The 8835-nt window shown below is 38.5% G+C and overlaps 1 protein-coding gene across 2 annotated transcripts in view; it reads right to left on the reverse strand.

Moving 5' to 3' along the window:
• Nucleotides 1-8156, reverse strand: part of GNB4 (G protein subunit beta 4) — a 78436-nt gene extending 70280 nt beyond the window's left edge. Inside the window, exon 1 of one of the 2 annotated variants that reach the window (XM_075202168.1) lies at nucleotides 8037-8156. The gene's annotated coding sequence lies outside the window, so the exon portion shown is untranslated. The remainder of the gene's footprint in view (nucleotides 1-8036) is intronic. The other variant, XM_075202169.1, reaches the window with a different exon arrangement.
• Nucleotides 8157-8835: the final 679 nt, after the last annotated feature.

The raw sequence follows: 8835 nt of genomic DNA on the forward strand, positions 1-8835 counted from the left end.
ATCCGAATGCATAACCGGACAGAAAAACAACCAGACCAATGATTTTTATATATAACATACAGTATAGGTTCTGACCTCACTTAGATTAGCTGAGTGAGATCCTCTGCAAGATATGTACAGGCTAATGTCACATATATGGATAGTGTGTATTATATAGGGCACTGAGTGGGGTTACTTTATTTAGCAGCATTTGATTTTTTTTTACTATCAACACAACCACAATATCAACATTACAAGTACACATATTTAAGGGTTGTGATAAAAGCACTAGTGATCAAAGGTGCCACTTCACCCAGATTCACAGTATGCACTTTCCCTAAGGGACATATTTCACTGGTATCAAGTTTTGTAAATCTGGGTGGTTTGGGAAGAATCAAGTAGGGTGGGTAAATGTAAATCTGTGATGAAAAGAGTTTGATAACACTGTAACCATCCTGTTCCTCGTTTCTCACATAATGTGGATTATAGCAAGTACTTTTTATAGCCCTTGCTTTTGTTCCCCAGCTCAACAGACTACAACTGCAGTGTCTAATTACATGTGGATAAGGGGACATTGTAGCTCATTGTAAATATGTATATTGTTTATTGTATATTGGTGATGTGGCAGTGAGGTTGTTATTCATTGTCCTTAAAGTGAAGCCAGGATGTTATGGGTAGGGATCAGGTTGCAAGATACTGGAGGGGGGGAAACTAATTAGTGTCCATTGTACCACCACTGTCCTTGTTAAATAGGCTTTTCCATACTTTGCATGTGGAAGTCTCGTCGGAGGACCCTGGTGAATGAAACCACTGGTGACAGGCAACGATAGTCCTTACCAGATCGGGGACTTCGAAAAATAAGAAAAAAACCTAAAACATCTATTTCCACTAGAGAAAGTGCTTTTATTCAAATGATAAATAGACCCCTAAGCAGGGGCGGATCTAGAAAAATGCTGTACCCGGGGCGATTTAGGGGGGGGCGATTTAGGCCCCGCCCCTTTCTAACATCTTAGGCTGCCGACAGCTGCACACTATGTGCAGGTCCGTCGAGCCGTGACAGGCAGGGACAGTGTGCTGCCCGGCTGCTCTGATTGTGTTTTAAACACAATCAGAGCAGCCGGCAGAACACTGTCCCTGCCTGTCACGGCTGGACGGACCTGCACATACTGTGCAGCCGTCGGCAGCAAGTGTCTGCTAGGGGGGGGGCGATCGCCCCCCTGGATCCGCCACTGCCCCTAAATAAGTGAGATGGTTTGTTGTTTGAGTGGAATCTCTACAAAGATTTTGAGATGGTTGAACATGGTGTGTTAGAGATTGAATGATTTCGGTGGAATTCAATTGTCCGTGCTACTGCCGAGAGTAAAGTGGCCTGCGCACTATTACCGTTACTACAGTAATAGTGCGCATCAATAACGTTAGTACGGTAATTTCAATGCTGGGAGCCGCAAGCAGAAATACGGGTTAAAGTTACCGTATCAACGGTAATGGTGCACCGGTCGCGTTACTTTGACAGTAACGTGGTCAACTGAACTCCTCATTGTGTTACAGCAGATGACACGTAATACACCATAAGCTGTCTTTTACAGGGTTAACCAGGATGTCCAGTTTATAGACCCATCAGTTTCCAAACTTCAGTCCACTCTGAACTCCTTTTCAGGGAAAAAAACAGAAGATGGGATGCAGGTGAATGGTGGAAAGCTTCCACTAATCAAATGTCTTGCCCATTTGCCAGAGGGAGTTGGTATACAAATATTAGTGCACATTTCCAAAAAAATGTTCAAATGAACATCTGTGACGAAGTGGTTGGAATGTGTGGCATGCTTAGGCTGGAAACATGTAACATGATGAAGCCACTTCTAAACAAGTTCCAAGGAAACTAAAAGTAATGGCCATCTAAATATAACATATCCTAAAGCTTTTCTTGTTATTATACTGAACCTTTTCTCATTTAGTGTAGTCAAACATGCTTACCTTATTGCAGGTGCACTGCCCATCCAGTGCTGATAACATTCTCAGCATCCTTCTGATCTCAATTATTTTCTTACATAGTAATGAACTTGATTATTGGGGGCTGTGTCACCCAACAGATCACCAAGCTATCCAGTCATTACCCTTGGTTATACTGTGCAACAGTAATAGCACAGCATATGATATAGTAAAATGTATTTAATTCATATTATTAGAAATTATCATTTTCTATACCATATTTTCCATATTGTAATGATCAGAAGGGAATTTAAATGGACAGGATAGGCAGGTCTGATATTTCTTCAGAGAGGGCTTATGACTTATGGTCATAACAAGACAGATACAACAACCAATGGAATTAGGCACAATTAGAAACTAGTCAGATATGTCAGGCTCAGAGTCCAACACAGGCAGTCATGTAGGGTACGGGAAAAAACCATCTATACTAGAAGTAAAAATGGAAATATAAACTGGTTGCAGACACAACAAACGATATTGGACTAGACAGATGCAAGAATAATACAAGAATGGAGAAGTATCTGTCGCTCAAACCACTACTGGAGAACCAATTTTCTGATCTCAGTGTGCCGTGGGCCTACAGCAGCCCCCTATTTCCTCGTAACTGCCCTCAGGTACTCAGGTGCACACAAACCCTGGAAAAGAATGTGGAACCGCGGTAGGGCAACTGGGGGTGATAACACCAGGATAGAGAAACTAGGAAAGGTAACAACACAATCAGGAAGAAGGGAGACATTGGCTAAACAATGGGATGGTGAAAACAGCATACACAAGACACAAACTAATACAAAGGTGAAAGTCACAAGGCCACAGGCTAAGACAAGCACTGAGACCGAGACATGGATGCAGCATGTTCTTATCCTAAGATACAAAGTAGGGCTGAACATAGAGACAGACCAAGAAAACATCCAGTAAACCTCTAGTGTTTTAACAGGCTTACCCATTCTCTGAGGTTGCTGGGAGTTTGTTACAGCTGGGTTTGTTAGGGCAGAGAAGAAAGACACACAATGTAGAGACAATACACATAACAAGAATACATGGAGAGAGATATCACATACTTGTTGTTGGGGAGGTCAGGTGACAAGTGCAGGAGAGGGACTCGTGACACAATCTCGTCCCCATTGACCCGCCCTGCAATCCGCTATTCATGGCATAGCACAGTGAGGACGGGGCCTGGAGAGTACATGCTCTTCTTGGAGTCTGGAGCCTTCTGGACATTTCGAGAGAGTAGACAAGTGGGAGATATTGCAGCACCTGGTCCAATAGCATAGAAGCTATGGAGCAGGCACTGAAGCACAGAGATCCTTCTCTCATTTAGAAGTGGACACATTTGCGCTATGAACATACGTTGATGATGACAAAAAAAAAAAACGTTAAAAAAAGCTTATAGCTTATTTTAACGCATACTGAAAATACATATGTTCAGCACCTTGAGCAGCTGGAGAAAACAGTTGCATTTGCGCCAATGTACTTCAGGCATACAAGTGTGTATGCTTACGCCTCAGAATTGCTTATAGATGTGGCTTTATGGTGTTAGTAGTGAATGCTAAAGTGGCATTACCCTTTTTCTGCACAATATGCTAAAGTATCGAAGTGCCATATACAAAATAGAGAATATTGTCTTGACGGTCATTAATAAATGTGAAACTCACATTTTCAATGTAAAATGTAATTAAGGGAAAATACAAATTAAGTTAAAAACAAAGGTATACTAATTCCCCCTTTAAAAATAAAAAACCTTCCTTCCTGATGTTAGCTAACAGACAGCTTCAACTTGATATAACATAGGTGTGACGTTAATGATAGAAGTACAATCAGCTGATCATCATTCCATATCGTTGCACCAGCAGAAGATACGTCTCTTAAAATCTGTATCTATGGATGCGTCCATGTCGAATGCCCGGGTCCATGCCCGCCCCTGCTGTCCCCATTCCCCCTCTCCAGGCATAAGGAGATGCAAGTCAACATTACACAAAAATGTGTATACAGACATGTGCATACAAATTTCTAGTGCGCATACGCAGTAAAGAAATGCAAAACCTATGTCAACCTCTTAATGGGCTTCAGCCTATATTTGCAGATCACATGTTTCTGTATTTGACAATAAATTTATCATAGCCACTGTCAGCTAGGATTAAAACAAAAAAATTACAAGAGGTATAGCAATAACAAGGAATGTGAGTCTACAGACTGTAGGCATTTTATGGAAAGAATAGCTATAAAGGAAGAATTGGATTAAACTAGGGAGTGGCTGGAAAGGGGGGGGGCTTTGTAGAACATTACGAGACAAGCATTTGTGCACATTAGGAGAAAGCATGCATTTATTTTTATTAATGCTGTGTTCTTAAAACAATATATTGCTATGTCTTTCATCTAGTATGCAAGCTGTGGTTTCTTAGAAAGCAATTATAATTATTGGCTAGCCCAGAACATTAATGTTTTTCTAAAATGCTGCATTGAATACCAAGCTCTGTGGTTCTGGTTAAATGAGAAGAATGGATCTCTTAGTGCTATCAAAATTGTCAAGGGAGGTTGTTGAAGATTTGCTACAAATAAATGCAAATGAGAAAAATGAATTAAAAAAATAATTTAATAAAATAATTTATAAAATTAAAGGTTAAGTGGTCGTCTGATCAGCATTTCTAATCCCTGCAGCCAGGTAGGTGCTTAATGATACATTACTGGAGCCAGACTTTGTGAGGAATGTTCTGTTAAATGCAATAGAAGCACATCTTCCCAGCAGTCCCTAAAATCCAAGCTGGCTACATCTGTCTCACTGGCTATTACATTCATATCTTGTCACCATCTCATCATAAAAGTTATGGAGATTATCAGGACACAAAAAAGCCTTCCAAGAGCATCATGAACTCGAGCTGTCCATGGTTACACAAAGTAACAAAGACTAAAAAGATTTGTGCAATCATAGTGAAGTCCCAAGTACATATATATTTGAGCAGCACATATTTGTGATGGAAAGGAACATATATACATATCAGCACTATAGGCAAAGATGATGGATAGATGTTTGCCATAGGGGTCTATTTATGACCCCATCACGGTAGTCCTCAATAAGTACTGCTGCAAATCAAAGCAGTACATAAAGAAGCACTGCTTCAAATTACTATGCCAGGGCAGCTCTGGGTGCCCTAGCGTTGACACCCCACCACCAAGTATTTTACCTATTCCCCGGCAGCCTGGCGCTGGTGAAAGAATAAACAAACGTGTGGCAGTGCAGTCATGGATCTAATACATATAACACAGAATGGAAGAAACATACACATAAAACATATGAGAAAGTATCATGTATTGTATTATATTCTGAATACAGCATAGGAGTAAGTGCCAGAAACAGGCACTATTGCCAGAGGAAGCCAAGCCAATAAACTGAATGAATTAGGGATCTCCATTGTGCCGCAAAAAAACATACATAAAGATAGGGATGATGTGTACTGCACAGTGTGTGTAAACTGGGAATAGGGCGGTATCTCCACTTTCTCCAGACTAGTGAGTGAGAGGTACAAACTGACTAAAACTAACAAGTCTTTCCGGCCCTAAATTAAATTAAAAAAATATTTGTGCTCAAAAGATATATACTTATTCACATGTGTCTTTTAGTAGAAGGAAAAAAGAATTACTCTACAGTAAGTTTTGGGGGGTATGTACATAATTAAACAATGTGGTCTATTTAACATTGGTGGTCAGTGTGCGGTGGAACTTAAGGATCGCAGCAATACAGTAAGTTGAACTGACACTATTTAAGAATACTTACTTGCCGGGCGATCCTCGGTGACACTAAAATGGTGCATGGCCTACAGCACAAAATTTACCCGGACAGGCTAAAAGATATTAATATGTATAGCTTGAAGCAGAAAAGGGACAGGGTGGGGCATGATAGAAACTTTCAAATATATCAAGGGTTTTAACAAGATACACGAGGGAAACATTCTTCAAAGAAAGAGATGTATTAGAACACGAGGACACTGAAACTGGACGGAAGTAGGTTCAAAGGAAATTTGAAGAAAAATTGGATAAGTGGAATAGCCTCCCTTCAGAGGTGGTAGAGGCTTATACAGTAGAGCAATTTAAACATGCTTGGGATAAACATAAGGGTATCCTAACAAAGATTAAAGGATCAAATAGGGTTTGAGGTTACCATAGGTTAATCAACAAATGGGCAGACTAGATGAGCCAAGCGGTTCTTCTCTGCTGTCAAATTCCAAGTTTCTATGTAACCCTCTCTGCAATGAGACTCTTCTTTCACTACCACTGAAGTGACAGACTTGATTTACTGCGCATGCGCCAATGTTCCGACGCACAGGGCCAGTAAAGTCAACTCTGGCCTAAGGATAGGAGCAGCAGGCTGCCTGCAAAGAGGATCCTCACCAGCGGGATTATGTTCCATTGGAAAAGGAAAGCAATGCTATCCTGAGATGGCGTAAAGTTTTTAGCACTAGCAGTGAAAAGCTTGATTCACTTCACTGTCCCATAGAGGTCTATTGTGATGGTGCTAAATAGCTGCAGGTTGCTTAATGCCAGATAAATCTGATTTTTCTAGTATTAAGCCTTTGTTAAGTGGGACAAAGTGGTGATAAAGCCTTTTTCCAGCACTTTTGGATTTTAGGCTCTTCACTGGTTCATAAACTGACTGAAATGTGTCATATGCTTTATGTTGCTTTGATGCAAAGCATGAAATCTAAGATATTTGTATGTCAATATTCACTGTGTATGAGACAATCCACGTATTAGTTTTTATTGTGGAAGCTATTTTGAAACATGTTTCCTAAGTAAAAGTAGTGGGAATGTCCATAGTGGATTGCTAACATGCGCCACTATTAATTTGTCATTTTTATAAACTCACACTGCAGATTTTATTTACTAAAAGAAAATCATGATCATTTCTCATTTACACTAAAACATTTAAATATCATTCACTTTCTTTCATTAAGAAATACTGTTGTTTTCCTGTTACATAAAACTGTTGCAATATTAAAAATAAATTACCTATAATGATAATTTTATACAATCATTCTCTGAATTGGTAACCCTTCTTTATTTTAAAATTGGAATTCTCAAATATTTATAAGTTCAGTTATATGTACATGGTAAAATAGGTTCTTATATGTCCTCTGTGATCTTTTGATTGGCATCCATATGCTGAATTCTTATAGCATTCATTTTAAAAAGGATACATTTAAAAGAACATCCTAAATATAAACCACAACGTGTTAAATATTAGTAGCATGAGCTAGCATTTTTGTATATTTTAATGCTTAATGGAAATATTGCAACATTTAGAGCTTTTTCAAAAAACAAAAATAATATTCACCTAGATTATATGCGTTGTAAAAAAACAATACAATCAAAATGAATGAGGCTGAATATTATGCTTTGGGAATATACATAACTGAAAGAAAGCAAATGAAATAGGGTTGGCAGATGTATATTTAATTCCTTTCAATATGAACTGTTGAATGTGAAGTAAGTAAGATCAATAATATAAAATATTTTCCTGAAGACTTCACTTTAACCTGTTCAATGATAGGCTGGCCTGGCAAGAAAAAAAATAAAAAAAGGAATAATTGTATGACTCAATATGTAATTCTCATTCAGTGATGTGTTCCAGCCTCCTAAAGTGGCACCATCCACATAAGGCACACCCACAGCGACACAGAAACATACAGCATCTTCATGTATCTCCACTGTGTCACTGTGATAAGCAGCAGGAAAGATCTATTACCTCTCCCCCTGCAAGGATATCCTCCCTGTTACATAAATCAAACCAAGCATTGCAGTCCCTCCTCCCTGTAGAACATTTCCTGACGCTAAATACAGTCCATATGGATTAAAAAAAAATATCTATGTGCATTATATATATATATATATATATATATATATATATATATATATATATATATATATATGTGTGTGTGACTGTGTGTGTCTGAACATTTGAACATATGCACAGATCATACTGTATGCAAACGATTCATAATGCGATTGATTACATAGTACCAAATATAAAAAGATTAGATGCTACTACATAAGGGAGGCAGTACAATGAAAGCACTTACCTACAGGCTAAATGGTGCGCTGTGGATCGCATGTAATTGTATTTTTTCCAGCTGAGATCCTTTTGTCCTGTCTCTCTGTCTGCTGTAAGGGAAGCTGATGGAAGAAGACTGTGGAATGGATGCTTTGAAGCTCCAACCCACCCAAACCGCACAGGATGCTGGGATTTGTAGTTTACATGCACTATATGGCATCGATCCTCTGCTCTGCTGCTACAGCATCGTGCATGTATCCAGGATAGCAACAGGGAAACAGAGCCTTGTGTTATTATTGCTTTATAATTACTACAATTACACCTGTGTGTACATGGGTGAAGAATATATGGGAAATGTACTGTAATAAAATAGTGATTGATTTCGAGTTCCGGTCTGTGTATGTTATTATCTATCTAATCCACTTGCTTTACAGTTGTATATGTACTTTACATTATTATTCTAAAATGGAAGTTTATTATTAACATATCTTAAATCATATCTACAGTTTATTGGTTATTATGGCTTAGTTTGTTTATTTTCTTTTTATTACAATTTTTTTCTGATAATATTTTATATACTATATCAATACATTTGTCTTAGAGGTATTTTCTCAGACAAAATACAGAAATCTCTCCATTACTGAATTTATCCAGTGTAGGAAACATGGTGGTGATGATATCATAAATGAATATTATACTTATCTAAACATGTCATTGAATGGTTCACTGTTTAGCTATTGAACCACTTTTACGGCCTGATTCTTCAAAGCACGCATACTGAGCGCAACGTGCGTTTGTTTGAAAACGTACATAAATTGGCTCAGCGT

This window comes from Mixophyes fleayi, chromosome 3, assembly GCF_038048845.1.
Source record: "Mixophyes fleayi isolate aMixFle1 chromosome 3, aMixFle1.hap1, whole genome shotgun sequence".
In the NCBI taxonomy this organism is placed as follows: Eukaryota; Metazoa; Chordata; class Amphibia; order Anura; family Limnodynastidae; genus Mixophyes; species Mixophyes fleayi.